Genomic DNA, 25,247 nt, shown 5'->3' with positions numbered 1-25,247 from the left:
CCAGGGAGCCGACCTTCCAGGAGGCACTCACCACGATCATGATCTCTGATGGCAGCCATTGTCCCTGTTTACACTCTCCCCCCTCCAACTTCCTCCACCCAATCCCATTCCCCTCAACTCCAACCTATCCCAAGCACACAGGCAGATGAGCAGGCACCCAGGACAACAAACAAAACTGGACATGTCAAACACAAGCACCACACTTCATTCCACAGGCACTCACACAAACAACATCCAGAATCAGACATACCAACATGAATGCCTCCACTGGGTCCCCCTCCTCCTTGTCCTCCACCTCCCTCCCAGTTGCGTCTACACTCACACCTGCCTGCACCACATCCTCATCCATTACCACCATCACCTACACACCTATCAGTACACACCCCTCACTGGCAGTCACCAACCCCAGATCCATGCACACGTCCCCTGGGTCCTCCCCCACTGTGTCTGTGCCCCCTCCTCCCAAGGTACACAAAAGCAAGCACTCAGACTCCCAACAGCCATCCACCTCACAACAGCTTTCAGCCCATTCACCTGCACCCAAACACAGCAGACTAACACCTCCTACCACAACTCCCTCTTCCTCCACTCCCAAACCATCTCCCTCTTCCCGCCCCAATGTCCCTAAGAAGCTTTTCCTTGCGAACATCGACCTCTTCCCTAGCCCTCCTCACCAGCCATCACGTCAGGCCAGGGTGGTCAAAACCCAGGCAAGCACCTCAGCTACCCAGTCCACAGGCACAGTACTTTCCTCAGCTACTCCAGGAAGGAAAGGATCCCGGGCACCAGCCAGCCAGATGGAAAGGGTGCCTGCCCCAAGTGTGTCAAGGAAGGGCAAGGAGTCAGCCCCAGCTGCTGGAAGGAAGTGCAAGGAGGCAGCCCCTGCTTCCAGAAGTAAGGGCAAGGGGCCTGCACCAGCAGGCAGTAAGGACAAGGGGCCTGCACCAGCAGGCAGTAAGGACAAGGGGCCTGGTTCTGGGACTCAGTCGGAGCTCCCACCACCAGCCATGGTGGTGCAGCCATCCGAGGCTGCATCTGATGTGCTGCATCCTCCCCCCACCACTGCCAGCACCGCCACCAGCAGCTGCACCCCCAGTGGGCAGCTGTCTGAGGCGGCAGGGGATGTGCTGGAGCCTCCCACCACCACTGCCAGCACCGCCACCATCACCACCACCAGCTGCAGCAGCCCCAGTGGGCAGCTGTCCAAGGTTGCAGGGGATGGGCTGGAACCTCACCCCGCCACTGCCAGCTTCACCAGCAGCAGCACAACTGCCACCACTGAGTAGCCGTCACCGCCGGCGGACAGTGTGTAGTCCTGGGTCCATGGGCTGTTGTGGGGCCTGGCCCCTGCAAATCCTGTGGGTAAGACACCCAGGTGAGAGACTGTGACCTTGCACTACCCAAGATCTGCATCACAGGGCACAATGCCCCCTCCAGAACCAGTGGAGGAGCCATCCACTTACCCCATCCTCCCCAGGTTGAAGTTCACAAGGCACAATGCCCCCTCCAGAACCAGTGGAGAAGCCATCCACTCACCCCATCCTCCCCAAGATGAAGCTCACTGGGCACAAAGCCCCCTCGAGAACCAGTGGAGAAGTCGTCCACTCACCCCTTCCTCCCCAGGATAAATCTCACTGGGCACAATGCCCCCTACAGAACCAGTGGAGAAGCCATCCACTCACCCCATCCTCCACAGGATGAAGCTCACTGGGCAAAATGCCCCCTCCAGAACCAGTGGGCAAGTCACCCACTTGAGAGACTGTGGCCTTCCACTCCCCAGGACCAAGCACAAGGCATGTTGCCCCCTCCAGAGCATGTGGGCAAGTCACCCACTTGAGAGACTGTGGCCTTGCACTCTCTAGGACAGAGTGATGGGCATGTTGCCCCCTCCAGGGCCAGTGGTGTTGTACCATCTTCCGGCTGAAGTGCCCCCCCACTCCCCAGACCCCTGAGGTGCCTGGCCATTTTCGACCTGATGCCCCTGCAGTGTTCTCTCCGTGTTGTTGCAGGAGTGAGGTGGGGTCTTGGACTTTGTGATGTGGCCCTGTGGCCCATGAACATTGAGGACTGGGCAGTGTCCCTTGATTTGTGAATATGTATATACTTTTTGATTTGGATGCACGTATTACTAATACATTTATCTTATTACACTCTTTTTATTCTATTTTGGTTGTCCTTGCATTATTCCTGAGGGGAACGGGGTGAATATGTAATGTTACTGCATCTGCTTGTGTGTATGGTGTTGGGGTTGGGGGTGTTGCGTGTGTGTGTCACTCTCTTTTTACTCCCCCCTCCCCTGTGTGCTAGGCAGCAATACTCACCGTGGTCATCTTCGCCGGCATTGGTGTTCCTAGTGGAGCAGAATGTAGAAGAGCATGGGGAACACATGCAACTCGGGCTCCATGGCGGTTTGGTTCTTCTTTGAGTCTCCAAAGTTAAGTCATTTCCCTTCTGTGCAGTGTTTCCGCCAGGCTTTTGACGTTGTAGATACCGCCCCGGGAAAAGGTGGCGGATTGGTGTGTCATTATACAGTGGGTGGAACATTGTCTTCTGTCTGGCTGTAGGCGGTTACTGCCATGGTGCCTGTTGATTTCGCCCTGGCGGTTGGTGTGTTAAAGTGGCTGTCTGTCTGAGCAGTTTCCGCCGTGGTCATAATTTCATATTTATTACCGCCGGCCTGTTGGAGGTATTACTGCCACTATGGCGGTCATTCTGACCGCGGCGGTCGGCAGTCGCCGCCCGCCAAGCGGTTCCCGCCGAAAGACCGCTCCACGGTCAAAAGACCGCGGCGGCCATTCCGGCTTTCCCGCTGGGCCGGCGGGCGACCGCCAGAAGACCGCCGGCCGGCCCAGCGGGAAAGCCCCTTCAACAATGAAGCCGGCTCCGAATGGAGCCGGCGGGGTTGCAGGGGTGCGACGGGTGCAGTGGCACCCGTCGCGATTTTCACTGTCTGCAAAGCAGACAGTGAAAATCTTTGTGGGGCCCTGTTAGGGGGCCCCTGCACTGCCCATGCCAGTGGCATGGGCAGTGCAGAGGCCCCCAGGGGCCCCACGGCACCCGTTCCCGCCATCCTGGTTCTGGCGGTGGACACCGCCAGAAACAGGCTGGCGGGAAGGGGGTCGGAATCCCCATGGCGGTGCTGCAAGCAGCGCCACCATGGCGGATTCCCTGGGCCAGCGGGAAACCGGCGGGAAACCGCCGGCTCGCCTTTTCTGACCGCGGCTTTACCGCCGTGGTCAGAATCGCCCAGGAAGCACCGCCAGCCTGTTGGCGGTGCTTCCGCTGCCCTCCGCCATGGCGGTCATGGACCGCCAGGGTCAGAATGACCCCCTATATCACCAATTGCCGTGGTTGTAATAAGGGCCTTAATTACATATATTGAACAAAATGGAAGACGCTTCCTTGATTTTATATACAGTGGAGTGTGTTTACAAATGTATGCTACTTATTCACAATCTGCCATATAGCATGCTAGTTTTATCACTTTAAAAATGATGATGTAAATTGATTTTGTTATTTTCTCTGAAATGACGTTAATCTGTAGCTTGCATTAACTCCAGCATATATGATTTAAACAAAATGTTTTCATTATGTACTCACATTATGTCACTAGTTAGTTTCATGTTATTCACATTTAGATTCAGCAGAGTGAATTATATGCATATAATTGATTAACTTTAGTTGACCAGTGTTCACTTAAAGTTAGTTTAAGTGTGCCTAGGTTCTCCACACCATTTCAAAATGGGCGTTGTATTTCTGCATAATATTTTTCTGTTTCAGAAACTATAGTCACTCATTTAAAATGCTAATTTTTGCTTGCATACATTTGAGATTCTTAGTGTAGTGATTAGTTGGTATGGGCTGAAAGTTCAACACCTGCAGTGGATGAGAAAGCAGTGGAGTTGCTACTCTTTTGTGTGATATTGTGAAGATTGTGGTGGGAGAATGAGTTGGCACTGTATTACTTCATCGAAGGAGGACGACTCTTGACATTAAGGGAACACTGGCCTTCGACTGTTCATCACCTGGCAGGAAACCTGAAAATTTTGTTATTTGGACAGGATGTTGTGGGTTAACTGTGAGAAGCTTGTTACTTAGATCACTTACCATTGCCTACCTTTGAAGATCGGCTCCTTCTGCCATCTCCTGAGACCAACACACCTTATTTTTCTGCTAGCAGAGATATTCTCAGAAGCATGTGCCTTTTTTATTGACATCTGATTCTAATTGGAGCTGTCATCTGGTTCTTCTTTCAATTCTATAATTGCTGATGATAACTGCTATTCCCTGACCTGCCATAACCATGGCATAGAATTAGAGTGTTTTATTTGCTTCACCCTGCACATAATGTTTTTGGACATTGTAAACCACCGGATTATTGACTGTACTTTTTGAGTTATGTTCACGCATGTTGTATCCAGGAAAATAAGGATTTTTCTAGATGGAATTGATTTGAGATGTAATTTTACTATTCTGCTTATAAACCTTTAAAGTTTGCAATCTATTTCTCGCTGTTGTTTCTGTGTGGAAAATCCACTGGATTGTCAAAGAAATGTTGTCCACATCTGAGATTTCATCCTTAGTTTGAGACACAGACCCCTCAGGGTGAAGATAGCGGAGCGGAGTTTCGAAATGGCGACAAGATTAGCGAGGCACTGACACCATGCTTATTTTACCTAATCTTGCTATATAAAGCTACATAAATTAAAACAATCCTAATAAGTCTGTATTTTATTAGGCAACAACATATCTACGTGATCGATATATGAGAGACTCTAGTTTAAGAATGTCACATAATTCTAAAGAACATTCTCATAAATTTTAGATAGTAAAGAAAACATAGGTCAACGCAGACCCATTGTATCAGTGGAAGTTAGCGCTCTCCCCCTCATGTAATTAATGTTGTTTTTATGTTTTGTTGGTGTAAGCTGGAACATTGGTATGGTCTACTGCCTGCAAGATGACAAGGCCAATGCAACCTTCCATTCTTCAAAAGGTGAAGAATAAACTAACATTAATTAAGGCAGTAGTAACACGTTATTTCACAGTGTGAAATGTCCGAACTGAAATATGCATAAAGTGCAGTATACAAATATATAATTATTATTACTTGTTGTAGTAGTTGTGTTAGTAGTGTTGTTATTTGTATTATTATTTTAATTATTGCTAACATAAAGCAATTTATTTCTACCTGTGTCCTCTCACTATATATCCTACAATGGTACTCTGGTCACTCGAATAATATTTGGTTTTGTTGTTCCTTTGCTGTTAATTAATTATCCTTCAAATTGACATGTTATATAGCGTTTTCTGGCAGTAGGGGTAGGTCTGAAAACTAGGAGGTGGTTTCGTTTTTCTTAGTGTACGGAAAGAGGCCAAGGGAACATGCCTCCCATCCATGAAGATCAGTGCATCCCTACGACTGGTGTACCTGATCGACCATTAATGTCCAGAACCCTTGTAAAGTTGGGCATGTCCAGAGCTTATTTAATAATTAAGCCTCAGGAGAGAGACAATGAGAGGTCATCAAAGGGGAGTAAAGAGCCTTGCAAAAAGAGGGAATCTAGAGTTTCCAATCCCATAGCCTGCCACTGTTTAATAGTAGTATGCCCAAGGGAAGGTTCAAAGAATATAAGGCCCAAGAGTGTGGAAGGCCAGAGAAGGACTGGCATAGTGCTCATGATGTGCAGCAATTTGCGAAAGCATGAAACAGCTATTGGGTGGTGGATTGAACAGCTGTAATATCGGACCCATTGACCAAGACTTCTGAGTAGTTGCAGTGTTGCTGAGTCCCATTCCAACCAACCAGGGGTGGAGCTACTGAAGTTTCAAGGCAAGATAGTAGTGATCAATACTGAGAATCCCAAGTCCTCCCCAGTCAGTGGAACAGTGAAGCTTCCCCAAGGCTACCTGTTGAAGTACCGTGTGCCATATTAATTTGCCAAGAAGAAGGTTTAAGGTGCGAAAACTCTTCACAGAGAGTAGCAGTTAAGCAAAGTAATAACAGAAGATTTGTGTTTGCCAAGGGAGTGGTCCACCACCTAAGTCATAGGGTATAGGCAGAGCAGAGGATTCAAGTGGGAGCAGGCAGAATTTGTGCCAATTGAGTTGGAGAGGCGAAATTTGATAGAAGTCAAGAAGGACATGCGTAATGTCAGAACAGTCCACATGGGCATCCTTTATATAGCATAAAATGTCATCCAGGTATAGAGACACTACATGCGTCCTATCCTTCAGAGGGATATCCTAAGTAGCCCCACTGCAACACAATCATATGGCAAAGGGCTCTATACTAAGCGAATAGGAGTAGAGAAAGGGGCCATCCCTGTCTGGTTCCTCTGTGTATTGTAACAGGGGTAGAAATGAATGGCCCCATACAAACTCACACCAATGGGCACCTGTACAGAAATCCATCAAGTGCCCCCTCCCCAACACCCAATGCCATACGCCGGAGAAGTTCAAAAAGGAAGTCCTGATCAAATGCTTTCTCCAGGTCTAGAACCAGACAGGCCGACCTAAGGAAGATGTTTAGTGCCAATCCCATACCCTGAAATAACACCTGGATGCTTGAGAACATGCTCTTCACTAGGACAACCCCATTTTGGTTGGGGGTGACCAGTTGAGATAGGAGAACAAGGGGATAGTCTGCTAGCACTCTGCTGAGAATTTTATAATCTGTGTTTAGGATTGCCAGCAGGCAGTAGGAGGCGATCTCCTATGACTCCTTTCCTGGCTTAGGAATTGAAACCAGTAAAGCTTTGCAAACTTCTCAGGTTTTGGTACAAGGAGGCATGTTTTACAAAACCCCACAGCAAACCTGTTTGGGCCCAGAATTTTAATGGCGGCCAGGATATGACTCACTTTCTTAATCTCCATCATAAAAAAGGGTCGGTCCAGGTCTTGGTGCTCCTCAGTTGAGATTTGAGATAGGGGAAGGTTAGCCAGGTAACCTCCAACAGAGTGGGAAGATGTCTGCAGTGAGAGAGTGTAAAGTGTTTGGTAATATTGAATGAAAGCAGTGTGTATGTTGCATTGTGTCTGCAGCAACTGGTCGATTGATGATCTGATGGAGGGAACGGGGCATTAGAGAGTCTTCTGGTATATCAACCTGACTAGAAATTCACCCTAGCACGTTGACTTGCACATTATAGGCACTTGTGCAAGCTGCAGCTAGTGTGAGTAAACTCATTGTTTGGTTAGGCTGCTTTTTTTCCAGAAAGATCAGGGAGGTCTCCATATCAGCAAGCTGCCATTCCACCATGGTGAGGTGCCATAACGTAGCAATTATAAATTATTGTGAATCACCACTTTTAGTGCTTCCCACTCAACAGTGACAGAGGAGGCAGAATGCTGGTTCTGCAGAAGTATTCAATGATGTGCTCCTGGAGTGAGACTCTGAAAACAGCGTCCTCCAGCACATTTGACTGCAAACTCCACGTGGGTATTGGAAAGAGTGAGTGATCAAAGGCCAGGCCAATAAGTAATGGATTATGATCAGAATGCATGCAATAATAAGTAGTCCACGTGTGTAATTAGGAGACAGTGAGTTGCGCTGCAGAAGATAGTGTATAACCATACTTGTAAATTGTGCGATGACAAATAAAAGTAGTAATCTTTGAGGTGATGATTACGGTGCTGCCAAATGTCAGTGAGGGCCCAGTATTAAAGCCAGTGTGGTAAATGGCCACCATTATGTGCCATTGAGGATTGGGGCGAGTTGGGAAGGATCTTTCTAGAGAGTTATCCAGCACAAAGTTAAAATCCCTCCCCCCACCTCAATGCACCAAGGTATTGAGATAATGTGTCAAGGAATGTTGACTGGTTTATGTTAGAAGAGTTAATACTGCCCATCACAAAAGGAGTGTCGTTGAGGTAGCTGTGGAGCAGAGCATAGCACCCATCCATGTCTTCTATGGTACGTACGGCATGGAAGAAACCTTGGGCCAAACCCATATTTATGTGCCCCATGCAAAGGTGAAGTAATTAGTGGAACAATGTGTCTCATACAGGCACTTTTTCAATCGTTATGTTTTCTGACTCAGCAAGTCCTTCTCTTGCAAGAGCACTATGTGCACCTCCTGCTCTATAAATAGGAGTAAATGGAGCAGCGCCTACTGGACATATGCATGCCACCAATATTCAAGGTGATTATGTTGTAGGTTCTTGGTACATGATTTTCAGCCTTGATAGCCATGCATGGGTGCGAGAAGATGAGTGCGCCAGTGTCCCTCAGCAGTGGGGAAGAGAAGGTTTGAAAGCCTTTTCTGCTATTTGATCATGAGATTGTTGAGTTGTGTCTGAAACAAAAGAGAAACTGGAAATACCAGAACAGTGAGGGGCAGGGAGTAAAACGCTTCCCATCCAAACAACAAAAACTGAATGTGAAACTTCCTTTGGGAGGGGGGTGACATGTATCTGTGGATGCCAAGTGAACAGTAGATAGATAGATACAGCAGATGGCCCTGAGCGTGGGGGAAAGTATCATTCCACCTGCAGATGATGGGTGAAAGGAAGGGGCAATCACTGTGATCACATTGTGCCCCATTTAAATAAGCATGCACCATGTTAGGGATGGAGGGAATGATATATCTGGGTTTGCTGCAAATGACTGCCCCTAAAAGGAGGGGAGAGTAGGGGGAAAATGTAGGGCATCCAGAAGCTGCATGATGAGGGTGAAAAATGGGGGCACCTGTGACACAGAGGACAAGTTTTAAAACAGGTCATCTGCCATTTGTAATGTAACAATTTGTGGTCCCCCCCTAGGTTTAAATCAGACGTGTGCGATGAAGCAGTGTCACTGTCACTAGATAGATCGACATGTGTGAAGCAACTTTGTTGATGTCAGATTAAATACTTGGAGCAGCCTCCAGAGCAAATCGCTGACTCTCTGCTGCTTGGCTTCCAGATGGAGTCATTGCACACCAGACCAAGGCTGTGGCATGCCGTTTAGGCTTCTTTTACATACATTTCTGATGTGGATGCTCCTATCCCCCATCTGTGGTCATGACAGCAGTAGCAGAGAATTGTTTACTTCAGCCCAGTCCCATGCATTTTGGGGCTCCTTGAAAATATGTGATTTATTCATGGCAGTGATGCAAAGTTTCAGTGGAAAGATAATGGAGTATGTGAGGCTAAGCTCCTTCAACTTGCACTTCACTCCAATGAGGGATGCTCTTTGGAGCTGAACTGCTACCATGTAATCTGGAAAGACCACTATATAGTGAGTATCAACAGACAGTGGACCAGTCTTGTGAGCCTCTTGTAATAAGGCATCACAATCATTGTAATTAAGGAGCATGGCCAGAAGTGGTCTTGGCACAGAGCAGGGTGGGGGGACAGCTCCACTGACCCCATAGAAGAACATGGTGAGTGGTTGTGATGGCATAAAACATTTGATCCAGGTTTCCAAATAAGCCACCGCAATTCAACCCCCGGAGCCCTCAGGGAGACCCATAATGCGAGATTGCTCTGCCAAGATCAGCCATCTGTGTCTTCAGGCCGCCCTTCCAAATAGTGCGCTCGATCCGTGAATGCTGTGACCTACTTTGGCACAATGTCTTTTTGGGGATGCAATCCTTTCAATGTGCCCTCAGCTCGGGACTCGCTCTGTAAACTTGTGTTGGTCTTCATGGAGGAGAGATACCTCTTTGGATGCCATGTCAATTTTATTTCCAAAGCAGACACTTGATTGTTCAATTGCCGCCAATATGGAACCTAATTCGTCTGTTGTCATTTGCTGTGGTGAGGAGTCAAAGGCACCTGTTGACTGGGTCAAAGGTGCAGGACATTGTGGTTCTTGCAGTAAGTGAGGAAGATTGGTAGCACAATTTCACGATATGGACAGGTGGGGCACCTCTACTAGATCTGGGCACTTTGCGCATAAGGGGCACTGTTGTTTCTGCTTTAGAAACAGACCCATTTGCGACGTAACGTAGTACACTTAATGCTGGCACATTGTGCTTTGCTGCAGCACGAGCAGTCACTCTAGCAAGTAATGGGTGGGACATGGTACTTCGTCTTCCAGAAAAAAGAGGATCCATCTAAGAAGAGGGAGTAGGCCTTTGGGGGTTTCCATATGCATTCAGCAGGTCAGAGAAGGTCCTTAATCACCTAGAAGCAACCAGCCATGGATAATATCCCTTGTGACAGAGATTGAGCAGTCACAGTATTGAGAGTAGCCTTAGCAACAGTGATCAAAGTTATTTTTTGGAGGTGTGACAACATTAATTCCAGCCCTACCCACTCAGTGGAAGTAGCTCCTTCATCATTTTGATCCCTCTGGCAAGATGAAAGGTGAAATCGGTAAGTGGAAGCAGTTCAGCAGCACCTGCTGTGGAGACTCATACAGGTCTGATGAAGTGAGGAAGGAAGGCAATTCAAACACCTGAGGAGGAACACCTCAAGCTCCTCAGGGTATGTCTTGAGAATCCAGGCCAAATTACCAGTGCAGAGTCCAGCAGCCCTCATGCAGGTCTGACAAGCCAGTGGTTTGGTGTCTTGTGATGCCACAGTTGATCTGTGATGCCAGCAGAACTTTGTTAGCTGCTGTGTGCACCAGGCCCATTCCAGCATGATCCTGCAACAGTCAGTCTAAGGGCCAGAGCCACAATCACGTGTCCAACAAGACCACTGGAGCCAACATGTCCACATCCTCCAGTGTGGGCCATTTCAGAAGTGTTGTGGTTTAGGACACCTAATCCTGCAAGGTGGGTTTAATAGGGCAGCATGAGATGCTTAAGTAGGTATTAATGGGCAGTTGGCATCATGGATGAATGCAGGATTCCAGGCTGTAGGAGTGTAGTATGGTGTATATGCATTCGCCATCTTGGCCTCACAAGCCACGCCCTCCTTTACTTTCCCTGACAGTCGTCACTACAATAGCCAATGTAATGGAGCCACTCGCCATTCTGGTCAATTCACTACGCACTTTTTGGGTACTCTTGACTGGTGTCTGATTCACACACAAAAGGCTTCCAAGGAGCATAATTCTTTCACTTAAGAAAAAAACCTTTCTTAGCACCTTTTATTTCTGTAAGTATTTGTTATAGTGCCAAACTAGCTTCAAGCAGTAGGTGATGGCATTAACTAGAACAAATGAATTGCAGAAGAAGCATCTCAAATAGAAAGTTGCTGAAGGCAGATCAGAATGTAGAAATTTTGGGATGGGGAATGACATGTAACTGGGCATTAAACTCCAGTTGATTTTTATATATTTACATCATGTCTTTGCAATTTGTGACAGAATCCAAGAATTGAGACTTTTGTATGTTCAAAAGCTGAAACCAGGATAAAAATAAGATCTCTTGCTCCCAATGTCAATAATTTAGCCTCTAACTTAACTGTTATATTTCCTATGCAACGCTCTTTAATTTTGGTTAATCATTTCCAGCTACTGCACAATTGAAAACCCATATAACTCATTGTAAGAAATGGGGTATTAGATGAGAGAGGTGGAGCCCCCACTCAAATAATAAACAGTCCTTGTCAGGGTGAACCATAAAAGTCACTAAATGAACCTGTCAAAAACCCTCTGGTAGCTTGGCACAAAGTAGTTAGGCTAAACTTAGTGGAAGTGTTTATGCAGCACGAAACAGTAATAAAGTGAAAACACAAGAAAAATCAGAGTAACAATTAACAGAATAAAATATAATGATAACAAAAAATAAAATCCAATCAGTAGAACCGGCGATATGAGCTTTTAAAGTTTAGAGTAAACTAGTGCCAAAAGCACAAAGTACCATCAGTGTTTATCTAATTGCACTGGTCCGGGGCATAGTCATAAGTTCAGGCCAACTACATTGAGCACTGGTCAGATACAGGGGCCACGCTAGTACTGCTGAAGAGTTCCACACAAAGAGTGTTGTTTGCATTGGTTGGGCCCACAAGGAGGAGAGTAACAGCACAAGGTGCAAGTCTGGTATCATGTACTGTTGTTGCTGAAACACGAAGAGCCAGTCATCGCTGGAGCTTTGGGTTGGAGATAGTTGCAGGCTATGACTTTGATCACAAAGTGCAGGTCTTGTGTTGCCAGTCATCGTGTTGCTGAGGACAGCAGGCCTAATTGGTGGTCATGATGGGCAGTCAATGCTCAGCATGAAGAGGTCACTTTGAGGTCACATAGAGCTCAGAATTCTGTGTCTTCTTCACAAAGATTTCACACTGATGCCAACTAAGGGTTTTAGAATCAGGGAGGCACCTCTTGAGGATCACAACTCACTTCAGCAGAGTTCACAAGTAGGGCTCAGGCAGGTTCAGTCAGGTGCAGTTGGTGCTGGTCAGCTGGGCAGTTGCAGGGCTACCTACAGACGTTTGTAGCTCAAATAGCCAACTGACCCTTGGAGCCACTCCTGGAGAGCTAGATTCAAGGCAAACAGGTCCAATCTTCCTTCTGCAGAAAGCAGACCAGTCCTTTTTCTGAATCTTCAACACATCCAGGAGTGTTTTGATGATGGGTTTGAAGAAATAACTGGGGACCTGGGGGAATAACTATAGCCAAAATGGTGTTCGGAAAAAATATTGAGTTTATCATATCAGAACACCGAAATACCAGAAACAAAATATTGTGATACAGAAATATTGTGATGAAACAATATCCTTGCCAAGAATATCTTTATTTCATGTAAAGAATATTGTTCACTAACATAGTTGTAAAGATTATTGTTTTTTAATTATTTTAAATTGTTTAGTTCATGCATGAATTGTATGTGTTATTATTCTTTGTATAATTGGTATTACTTTTTTTATATATAGTTTGTAATTTTTTATGTAATTTAGAATTTTTTATTTAATTGTTAATAATAATTTATAGTGCAATAGTGGGTTGTTGGGGTTGTGTTGGGATAGGGTGGAAAGGCAATTAAGTAATAACAAATGATTATTAATTAATAAATATTTTTTAGGTATGTGATTGATATTGTGTATACTATGTAATAATGATTTAATAATTATATTTCAGGTGTGGATTGTTCTGTTTGTAGGTTTACAGGGTGAAAAGGTAATTAGGTGTTGATTAATTACAACTATTTTCCAATGTATTATTAATTATTTAATTGATGATTCATTATGTAAAGTAAATAATAATTAATTATTTTAGTCAAATTGTACTTGTGGGTTACTGGGTTTGTAGGGGTGCAGGGTGGGAAGGTTGATATATAAGTAATATAATATTAGTTAGTGTAATGATAACTGATTATGTACATTATGTAATACTAAATTATAATTGTTATATTTTCATTGTGGGATGTTAGAGTACAAGGTGGAAAGTTAATTGCATCATAATTCATAAATAATAAGTATTATTGTATAATTAAATAATATTTATGGCAATTGTGTAAAAAATATATATATTACTTCTCTTTTAGGCATGGGCTTCTGTGTTTGTAGGTTTGCTGGGTGGGAAGTTAATTTTCTTAATTAATAATTAATTAATTATTATTAATTATTTGTTTATAAATTACGCAAATTGTGTTAGATTTATTTATTTTAGTTATGGGCTGCAAGGCTTGTAGGGGCATGGGTTGGAAAATTAATTCAGTAATAACTAAATAACCATAATTTTTAAATTAATAATTATATTATAAAGTTTGCAAATCACTAAATTGTTTATTTTTTGTACAAACACACACGCATATATAGATATAGATATATATACACATATATTTTTTATGTTAAGCAATAATTTTTATTTTAAGAGTTTTTTTCTAAATTTATACACTTATACAAATATGTAATGTGCTTGAAGTGAAGTAGTTTACTTACTGTTGCTTAGAGTGGAGTGGGAATAGTATAGTCAATCTTACCCTCCAAAGTCAACATGCTTTACACCTGTTGCTCAGATTAGAGGGAGAATAGTAAATTTTACCCCTACAAACTCCAAAGCCTTCCCTATTGTTGTACAGATCAGAGTGGAACTAGTAATGTTAACCCCTCTGAAGTCCAGTGCTTTCCCTACTGTTGCACAGACTGGAGTAGGAAGAGTAAGTTTAACCCCTCTGAAGTCCAGTGCTTTCCCTACTGTTGCACAGACTGTAGTAGGAAGAGTAAGTTTAACCCCTCGGAAGTACAGTACTTTCCCAACTATTGCACAAACTGGAGTGGGAATAGTAAATATAACCCCTCCGAAGTCCAACCCTTTCTCTACTGTTGCACGGATTGGAGCGGGAATAGTAAATTTAAACCCTCCGAAGTTAAATGTTTTCCCTACTGTTGCACAGACTGGTGTGGGAATAGTAAATGTAACCCCTCTGAAGTCTAACGCTTTCCCTACTGTTGCACAGATTGGAGTGGGAATAGAAAATGTAACCCCTCCGAAGTCCAATGCCCTCCCTAATGTTGCATAAACTGGAATGCGAATAGATTAGGTGTTATTCCAAAACGTCCATATATTTAATAATATTGTTTAAATATCTCTATCATTAATATTTGTTTATACTGTTAATTGTATAGGATTGTATAGGATTTGTTAATATTTGTATTTCTTTTTAATTTTGTATAATATTTTTGGAAATGTTTTCATTGTTTTTGTCTAGTGTCACATATATACACATGTAATACATTTAAATAGTTTTAAAAACTCATTTAATGTGAAATATATATTTTTAATAGTTGTGTTATATTATATATATTATCTACTGGTGGTTGCCAGTAGGTATTTTTAGTTAAGACCTAGTTTCAATAGGAAAAGCATTTTTTATTTGCTAACAACTTTGGTGCCGAATCATCACAAAATTATCAAAATAGGTGTGCCAGTCACCTCAGCTACAGTCTGGAACGTTTCGGAGTGATTTTCAAGTGGGGGTCGAGGAAAAGATGGGGTCCTAAAACTCATTTTCCCAGGGTAATTTTCTATAGGGATTTTAGACACAACTACAACCCAAACAGCTGGACAGAATTACTCCACATTTGGCAGAACGCTAGATCTTGGTCCAGAAAGTTCTCTTTGTGTAATTTGGTGTAAATCTGTCCAGTAGTTTTGGAGTTTTTAAAGAAAAAAAATGTATGTATATCTACAGACGTGGATCCACCGTGGTGGATCTGCAGATCCAGGCACCAACAGCAATGCCCTTATTGTCTGGCCGCAACATGAGATGAGAGAAAAGTTTTTCCCGCCATTTTGTCCCCTGGCAAGGAGATAAAAGTTAAAAGTGATAGAAGGGGCCGGGATAGAGGTACCCTGAACACATGCGACTAATGGAGGGGTTTGTGAGGGACACTCATGACAAGAAATTGCCCAAAATGTTTTTCTTGGGGGCCACAAGGATCTGCAGATCCTCTGCAGTGCTTACTGTGGCCCCCGTGTGAATCCATGACAGATATGTGAATCCAGCCTTAATTAAAAAAACAAACACCCACTCACAGACCCACTCACACAAGCATCCACACACTCACCCACCCACTCACAGATACACAAAGCCACTACCACACCCAGTCACAGACCCACACAGCAACTCAAACACCCACTCACACACCCACTTACAGACCCTGACAACCACTCACACACCCATACAGCCACTCACACCTACTCACTGACCCACTGCACACCCACTCTCAAATCCACACAACCACTTCTACACTCACTCACACACCCACTCACAGACCAACAAAACCACCTCCACACTCAGCACCAGACCCACAGAGCCACTCACAAAGTGACACACCTGATTATACACCCACACAACCACTCACAGACCCACAAAACCACTAACATACCCACTGACAGACCCACACAGCCACTCATACACCCACTCACACACCCACTCACACACTCCCAGACACACGTATAAACCTGCGCAACCACTCACACACCCACACAGCTACTCACACACCCACTCACAGACCCACAAAACCACTCACTCACACACCCACTCATACAAGCATACATCCACTTACACACCCACACATACTCAGTCACACACCCATATAGGAACTCACACACCCACTCACAGACAAACACCATGGGGTTGGCTGCATGTAGGGGGTTGGCAGCCATGGGGTCAGAGGATGAATTCATGTATAGTAATTCAATATTACTTTGTGCAAAAAAAAACTAGAAATTCACTGGAAAAAACAAAGGTTACAGGGATATCATAGTTAGAAATAGAATTTAAAAAACCTTAGAAATTCTCTAAAAAACAAAGGGTACAGGGACATCATAGATAAATTCAGATTTTACACACACAACTCGTGCCCTAAGATAACTATAACTCGTTCCCTCGGGATGCACTGCAAATTACCCTACATATTACGTCAGTTATGAAATCTTCTATGACATCATTGGTTATATCACTGCAACGTTTGCAATAAAATTATTAATGAGAAAACTGTGCATGGTGGGGGTGCGTGTTATAGTTATCTTAGGGCATGAGATATAGTTTATTGAGATAACTATATCTATAACTGCTGACTCTGTAATACCCCTGTAACTTTTGGCTTCTTGGTGAGTATATATATATATATATGTATTTATATACGTATATATATATATATATATATGTGTATACATACATATATAGATATATGTGTGTATGTATATATATATATATATATATATATATATATATATATATATATATATATTTATATATATAGACACCTATTTATACATTTTACCAGTTACCGCTAGATAATTATAGCAAGGAAATTGTTTCATTAGAAAAAGCAGTGTTTTACTTGCCTATATCTTTGGTGTCGCATGACAAATCTTCACAAAATTTTCCCAAAATGTTTACAGTCACGAAAGCTGCTGTCTGGAAAGTTTTGGGGTGATCCGTCAGTCAGGGGCCAAGAAGAAAAAGGGGGAGCGGTAAAAAAAGGAGTGCTTCCCATGTTAATTCCCATAGGAATTTTGAACAGTGATAACGCCCAAACAACCAGACGGAATTACACCAAATTTGGCAGAAAAGTTGCTCTTGGTCCAGAAAGCACACTTTCTGTTATTTGGTGTTAATCTGTTCAGTAATTATTGAGAAATTAAAGAAAATCCAAATTTGCATTTATAGGGATGCAAAAGCTCCACAAACCCTCTCGATCTTGTGCCGAGATCTGACTGGCTGCCAACACTTAAACAAGGAGGTGTTGGCAGCCATTTTGGTACTCAGCTTCAGCCAAGTCCCAGAATTTTTTTTTTACAAAAAGAAAAGGGGCCAGGGTAGGGACACCCTGACCCCTTAGCTGTGGTGCTGGGCCTTGATAATGCCAAGTCCCCTGATGGGCTCCTGGCGGCATTGCCATTTTAATGCAGTGGGGTACCTGGCCCGTGCACTGCCCCGGGGACCATCACTTCCTCAGGACTAATGGAAACTAATGTGGGGCACCCAGCCACCCTGCAGCCCCTAGGACCATCCCCCCAGGGCACTAATGAAAAGTAATGCAGGGGCTGTCACCTTCCTAGGGGATCAAAGTAAAACTAATGCATGGAGGCCACCCGGATCCCCCAAAGCCCCGGGGACTAGCACCTCCCCGGAGCAGAAATAAAAAGTAATACAGGGGGCACCCGCCACCCCACCCCCACAGCCCCAGGAACTGTCACCTCCTCAGGGCACTGATGAAAACTAATGTGAGGTCTGCCCAGCCCCCTAGAGCTCCAGGACTTCCACCTGACTGGGGCACTATTGTAAACAAATGCAGGGGGCGACCTGCCCCCCCACAGCCCCAAGTAATGCCACTTCCCTGGGTCACCAAAGTAAAACTAATGTGGGGGTGGGTGCCCCCCCCTAAGCCTCGGGGACCACCACAGCCACGGGGCTCTAATGAAAAGTAAGTTGGGGGTGGCCTGGTCCCCCAGAAGCCCCAGGGACCACCACCTCCCCAGGGCTCATTTAAAAAGAGATAGGGGGTCAGTCTTGGATCCCATGGCCCTGGGAACCACCACCTCACAGGAGCTATTTTAGTTGGAGGGGGCCACGTGGCCCCCCCTCAAGGAGTCACCTCCTCCTACCAGGTCACAGCAAACACTCCGCTCATTGAAGTGAGAGCTGTCGAACAGTTCTCACTTCATGCGAGCGGAGTTTTCCTCAGCTTCCCTGCCTGCAGGGATGCAGGCAGCAGGGAAACAGAGGAAACATTGCTCTCACAGAGAGGGTGCTGCTTTGTGGTGCCAGCCAGCCAGCTTCCACAGGAAGTAAGGAGCTGGCTAGGACCACAAGGTCCCCCCGCAGTCCCCAACATTGTCACTGGGTGCCCTGGGGGGAATGCAGGTCACATGGCTGGGCCCCGGGGATGGGGTCGCCAGGGTTGAGATTGGCCCTGAGGGATCGGCCAAAAAATTTAATGTTTGGGCTGGGCCCTGGGGGATTGGATCCCTGGAGTCAAGATCGTCATTGGGGGGCCGTGTCCCTCCTCTCGCCAAAAGAAAACTCATATTTAGGCTGGGCCACAGGGGATGGGGTCCTCAGGGCGAGACTGGCCTGCAGTGGGGAGGCAATGTGGGGCTGGATTGTTTTATGGGTTGGCTGTAGGGCCTGGCTGCAGTGGCCAACTTCCACTGTGCACAGCCAAAGGCAGTGCGCAGCGCAGGTTTGAGGTGTTATAGTTTGGCTGTAGGACCTGGCCTCACGGTGGTGGTTGGATAAACGTATAGTAATGAAAATGATTTTATGTTAAAAAAATGTGAAATTCACAGAAAAAAACAAAGGTTACAGGAATGTTATAGTTCTAAAATAGTATTTAAAAAAACATAGAAATTCACTTAAAAAACTAAAAGTTACAGGGACATTATTATTAGGCTCACATTTTTAACGTACCAAACCATAGAAATTCATCAGATATAGTTAGAGTTATCTCAAGTAACTATAATTCATGCCCTAAGGTAACTATAACCTGTGCCCCCACCATGTACCGCTAATTACCCCACATAATATATCACTCATGATATCTTTGATAACATCATTAATAATATCAATGTAGCATTTGAAGTAAAATTGTTTAGCAGAAACTGTGTATGGCGGTGGCACGAGGTATAGTTAGCTACCTTAGGACACAAGTTATAGTTACTTGAGATAACTATACCTATAACTGATGAATTTCTATGGTTTGTTAAAATGTGAGCCTAACTATAACGTCCCTTTGTTTTTTTGAGTGAAAAAAATACATATAAATAAATACATAATACAGTAAATTCATATATAAATATATAAATAAATATATATATTTATATATATATATACATATATATTCACTAAAAAAAACAAAGGTTACTGGGGCGTTATAGTTAGAATTGAAGTTACTGAATTTACTCACACAAAACCAGAGAAATTCAGCAGTTATAATTACCAGCCCTAAGTATAACTTACACCCCCACAATACACTGCCTATGACCTCACATATTACATCACTCATGACATGGTCAGTGACATCACTGGTGACGTCATCCAGCTAAAGACCGCACTCGCACACCCATACAAACCTCTCGTACAGCCACTCACACAACTACTCTTATACCCATTCAACTACACTCAAAAACACTCACTCATTGTAAAATGCACTCACACGCATGTGCTTACCCATATAGCCAGTCACACAATCACCCACTTTGCCATGCAGTTACTCACACACTGACCTATACACCCATAAACCCATTCAGACAGCTACACAGCCACCTTCACAGCTAATACAATCTTCACCTATTCTCATATACAGCCACTGACTGAGCCACTCACACACCCATACACCCACTCATACACCCACCCATACACCCACTTACTCAGCAATACAGCAACACAGACACCAGTCATACAGACATACAGCCACCCAGACAATGAGTGACTCACCCAAACAACTACTTGTACACCCACTCACTCACTGTACACAGTTATTCACACACCCACTCACTTAGTCATATAGATACTAACACATATACTACCTCTCCCATACAGTCACTGATACAAGTACACACTCAGCCATACATTCACTGACACACTCCCTCACACACAGTCACTGACACATCCACTTACTCGTCCATACAGATACTGACACAGAATATAAGCATCTAACTCTACCAAACAGCCACTCACATAGCCACTCACTCAGCCATAGAATCACTTAAACAGTCATTGACTTACCGCTATGACCACTGAGAAAACCACTCACACATAGAACTACTCAAACTTCCACTTGTTTGCCCATACAGCTACACAGAAACTCACCCACTCAGTAAAACAGCTACTGACACAGCCACTCACACAACTGTTCACATACAAATGCAGACACAGATATTGAATCAGATGACATCCATTACAAAAACTATCACTGATCAGTAGCTCTGGAGAAGCATTAATTTAACTTGTGCAATGCCTTAGTATGTATCTCTAACGCATGTAAATATATTTTACACACTTACACAGACTGGTTGATGTCATCAGTCATGTAATTTGGAATTTCATCAGTGATGTCACTGACCATGTCATGAGTGATGTGATATCTGAGGTCATAAGCAGTGCATTGTGGTGGTGTAAGTTATAGTTAGGGCTGATAACTGTAATGGCTGAATTTCTATGGGTTTGTGTGAGTAGAGTCAGTACCTAACTATAAAGTCCCTGTAAACTTAGTTTTTTCCAGTGAATTTCTAAGGTTTCTATTATTCTATTTCCTAACTATAATGTCCTTGTAACCTTTGTTTTTCTCAATGAATTTCTAAGGTTTTTTTTATTTTATTTCCTAACTATAACGTCCCTATAACCTTTGTTTTTTTCATATATATATATATATATATATATATATATATATATATATATATATATATTACAAAAATAAAAAGTTAAGACTCGCACACTCAGGATTCAAGAAAAAGCAAAAAATAAATAATAAATATTATAACTTAAAGTCCTAATAGGAATAAAAACAGATGATTTACTCTTTCATATATTTATATTTATAAACATATAAAAGAGTAATTCAAGTTATTGAATTACTCTTTTATATATTTACATTCATACACATTTTTTTCAGATTTAAGGGGTCGGATGGAAACTTATTGATCTCTCCTTGCCATCATTCTCTCTATTTGTCACATTATCGTTGGGTGATCCTTCTTGCAGAATTTCAGATAAGAATACTTTTAATATAGTATTGTAGTTATTTTGATATGGTTTTCTAACTAGATTTATGTGAATTATAAAGTATTTTTATAGCCATTTAGGTAAAAATGCAGATTTACAGGGTATAATTATTTATCATCTGTTTTTATTCCTATTAGGACTTTAAGTTATAATATTTTATTATTTATTTTATGGTCCAGGGGAATATTAACTTTATTAACCTCACTATGCCATATTGTTTCTTTGCTCTACTTTCCTCCTTTTGAAGGCAACACATAATGATATAAATACATTAAGTCAAGTTAAGATGCAGTAATATAAACTAGATTTACTATTTTTAGTATTGAGATCTGTATATGCAATGAGGTTGTGCTGTGGGGTGTATTTGAATTACCTATTTATTGTCTTATTTCTATGTTTATGGTGAGATAGTATTTATTGGAGGTTTAGTGGTGGTAATTATCACGTGGCCAAGGCTGCTGTGTCAGCCGAAATGCGTTGTGCTTGTATTAAAATGATTTTTGCTTTTTCTTGAATCCTGAGTGTGCGAGTCTTAACTTTTTTTTTTTTTAATTTATGAATTACCGGCTTGCTCGTGCCGGGTCTCGCGCCACCCCTCTTGCGCCGACTGTGTTCTATTTTTTCGAGCACTTGGGTTTATATTTATATATATATATATATTGTTGGACCTGGCTTTTTGACAGGGTCATCCCCAAACTTTTTGCCTCCTTCCTCCTATTTTTTCTGACCTGTTGCTGTTGGCTTTTGATCTCTGGGCACTTTACCACTGCTAACCAGTGCTAAAGTGCATATGCTCTCTGTGTAAATTGTACTGTTGATTGGTTTATCCATGACTGGCTTTTTGATTTACTTGTAAGACCCTAGTAGAGTGCACTATATGTGCCTAGGGCCTGTAGATTAAATGCTACTAGTGGGCCAGCAGCACTGGTTGTGCCACCCACTTCAGTAGCCCCTTAACCTTGTCTCAGGCCTGCCATTGCAAGGCCTGTGTGTGCAGTTTCACTGCCACTTCGACTTGGCATTTAAAAGTACTTGCCAAGCCTAAAACTCCCCTTTTTCTACATATAAGTCACCCCTAATGTGTGCCCTAGGTAACCCCTAGAGCAGGGTGCTGTGTGGGTAAAAGGCAGGACATGTACCTGTGTAGTTTATATGTCCTGGTAGTGTAAAACTCATAAATTTGTTTTTACACTACCGTGAGGCCTGCTCCCTTCATAGGCTAACATTGGGGCTGCCCTCATACATTGTTGAAGTGGCACCTGCTGATCTGAAAGGAGCAGGAAGGTCATATTTAGTATGCCCAGAATGGTAATACAAAATTCTGCTGACTTGTGAAGTCGGATTTAATATTACTATTCTAGAAATGCCACTTATAGAAAGTGAGCATTTCTTTGCACTTAAATCTTTCTGTGCCTTACAATCCACGTCTGGCTAGGTTTAGTTGACAGCTCCTTGTGCATTCACTCAGACACACCCCAAACACAGGGTACTCAGCCTCACTTGCATACATCTGCATTTTGAATGGGTCTTCCTGGGCTGGGAGGGTGGAGGGCCTGCCCTCACACAAAGGACTGCCACACCCCCTACTGGGACCCTGGCAGACAGGATTGAACTGAAAGGGGACCTGGTGCATTTCTTAGCCACTCTTTGAAGTCACCTCCACTTCAAAGGCACAATTTAGTATAAAACAGGGCCTCTGCCCTACCACCTTAGACACTTGCTGGAGAAGAAACCTGAACCAGAACCTACATCCTGCCAAGAAGAACGCCTGGCTGCTCAAAGGACTCACCTGTCTGCTTTTTACAAAGGACTGCTGCCTTGCGGAACTCTTGGCTGGCTGTAAAAGTGCTCTCCAAGGGCTTGGATAGAGCTTGCCTCCTGTTCCCTGAAGTCTCAGGACCAAAAAGACTTCTCTTTTTCATTTGGACTCCTCGTGCGCCAAAAATTTTGACTCACAGCTTGTTCCGCGGTGAAAAATTCACCGCACGCCGATCCAGAAAGACGCCGCTCGACGCGACGCCTGTGGTGCGCCCGGAACTTCGACACACGGCCTTGCATGGACAACGCCGCCCGACTTCCAGAGAGGAAATCGACGCGACGCCTGCCATGAGAAAGAAAATTCCACGCACAGCCTCCCGGAACGACACGCAGCTGGATAACAAGCCGAGGAATCCACGCACAGACCCTGGGACATCTGGTAGTCCTGCAATCCCTAGAAGGAGACGGTCAGCGTGCCGGAAAACGACGCACGTCTTCCCCGAGTGAAAAATAACAACGCAAGTCCGTGTGTGAAGGGGCGTAACCGACGCACACACGCATCTCCTCTTCTGCGGCCCTCTGCAGAGATTTTCCACTCCAAACCAGGTACTTTGTGCTTGAAAGAGACTTTGTTTTCTTTTTAAAGACTTAAGACACTTTATATCACTTTTTAGTGATATCTTTACAAATTCATATTGCATCTTTGATCGTTTTGACCTGCAAATACCCCGATAAATATTATATATTTTTCTAAACACTGTGTGGTGTATTTTTGTGGTGGTATATTGTGTTATTGCATGATTGATTGCACAAATGCTTTACACATTGCCTTCTAAGTTAAGCCTGACTGCTCGTGCCAAGCTACCAGAGGATGGGCACAGGATAATTTGGATTGTGTGTGACTTACCCTGACTAGAGTGAGGGTTCTTGCTTGGACAGAGGGTAACCTGACTGCCAACCAAAAACCCCATTTCTAACATTAGTGATCAGCGGTGAGGATAGGACTTGTATTTGTGCAGTGACATACAGTAGCTAAGTATTTCACTACCTACCCACAGTTGAAAGTCAACTTGATTTTTCATCTTTTTGCTTTTGGTTCTTTGATGTCCTCCTGGATATATTATTGATATTTTGGACTTTGGATTTTGGTTTTGCCTGTGATACCTTGTCAGATTGGGAATGGGTACCTACCGTGTGTCATTCGTTGTGCCTACTGAATCCCTCACTAAGGCTGACCTAAGGAGGCTTTGCAGAAAATGGGGACTTCCTATGTCAAGGAGATCCACTAAGATGGAACTGCTAGATATCTACATAACCTGGGGGGAAGAAAGATGGGCAGAGGAACAGGCAGCAAAAAACCAAATGACTGAGGACTACTCAGATGAAGAAAGAGAACCAGTGAGAGATGAATGGCTCCTAGAGGCAGAGCAGTCGCTGGAGGAGCTAGATGACTTTATTGAAAGGGCTGAGGCAGCAAGAGCCTAAGCCCTGAAAAAAGAAAGGATTGCAGCTCAGGAGCTGAGCTGTGAAGAGCTGAAACTGGAAGCCGGAAGGGCTGAGTCCAGTTCAGATGGTGGCAGCAAAAATCTTGCATCCAGTACTGCTGAAGAAGGGCACAAGCCCAGAGATGTGGTGCCCAACTTGAAGAAGGGAGTTGACACACCCCAGGCGGTTCAAGAGTATGAGGTAGTTCCCGTTATGTACAGGGTCCCTGAGAAGGATTGGGGAACTGGCACAGGGAGTCATATTCCTACTGGGGGAGGGACACTTTACTGGCTCTAGAAGAGAGTGACAGGGAAAGGGGTTCCCCCCTGGTGGACGTCCTAGATATAGAGTGTGGAGACATCCCAGAAGAGTATGGGTTGAGTGTCAGGGACAGTCAGATACTGTCTCACCAGTCTCAGGAGGGTGATGTAGAGTGCTTTTTCAAGGCTGAGTCACTGGATGGTTGGGTGAAGGGTACTATGGTTAATACATGTGAAGGGCAGAGTGATGTAATTGCTAGAGAGCATATGTCTGGTCCTTATTTTCCAGAGCTACGCCAACACCAGGTGGAGTGTGAGTTCTCTGACCCCAGGGAGCTTACAATGGAGGCAGACTTCTGGGTGAGTACCAGAGAGTCTGAAGAGGCATTTGGGGATGCTCCTGAAGGGAGTGGTCTAGGTGTTTCCCAACCAAGTGAGGTGGGAGAGGATTGTAGTGTCCCAGGTAGGTCCCAGGTCCTAGAGGGTTCCATGAGGGAATGCCAGGAGGGAAGCCTAGCCTGTACAGTAGGGCCCCCTGTTGAGGGAGGCCCGCAGTGTCAGAAGAACTTGAGGGGGTGACTGTAGCCAGCATCTCACCAGTTCTGGTGTCTGGCAGTACCACTCCTAGTGAGGGGGTGCAGAAGTCCAGACAGAGGGTTGAGAGGGGGTTGCGGACCCCATGGGAGGTCCT

This window comes from Pleurodeles waltl, chromosome 4_1 (assembly GCF_031143425.1).
Source record: "Pleurodeles waltl isolate 20211129_DDA chromosome 4_1, aPleWal1.hap1.20221129, whole genome shotgun sequence".
Lineage (NCBI taxonomy): Eukaryota > Metazoa > Chordata > Amphibia > Caudata > Salamandridae > Pleurodeles > Pleurodeles waltl.
This window is presented reverse-complemented; position numbering follows the sequence as displayed.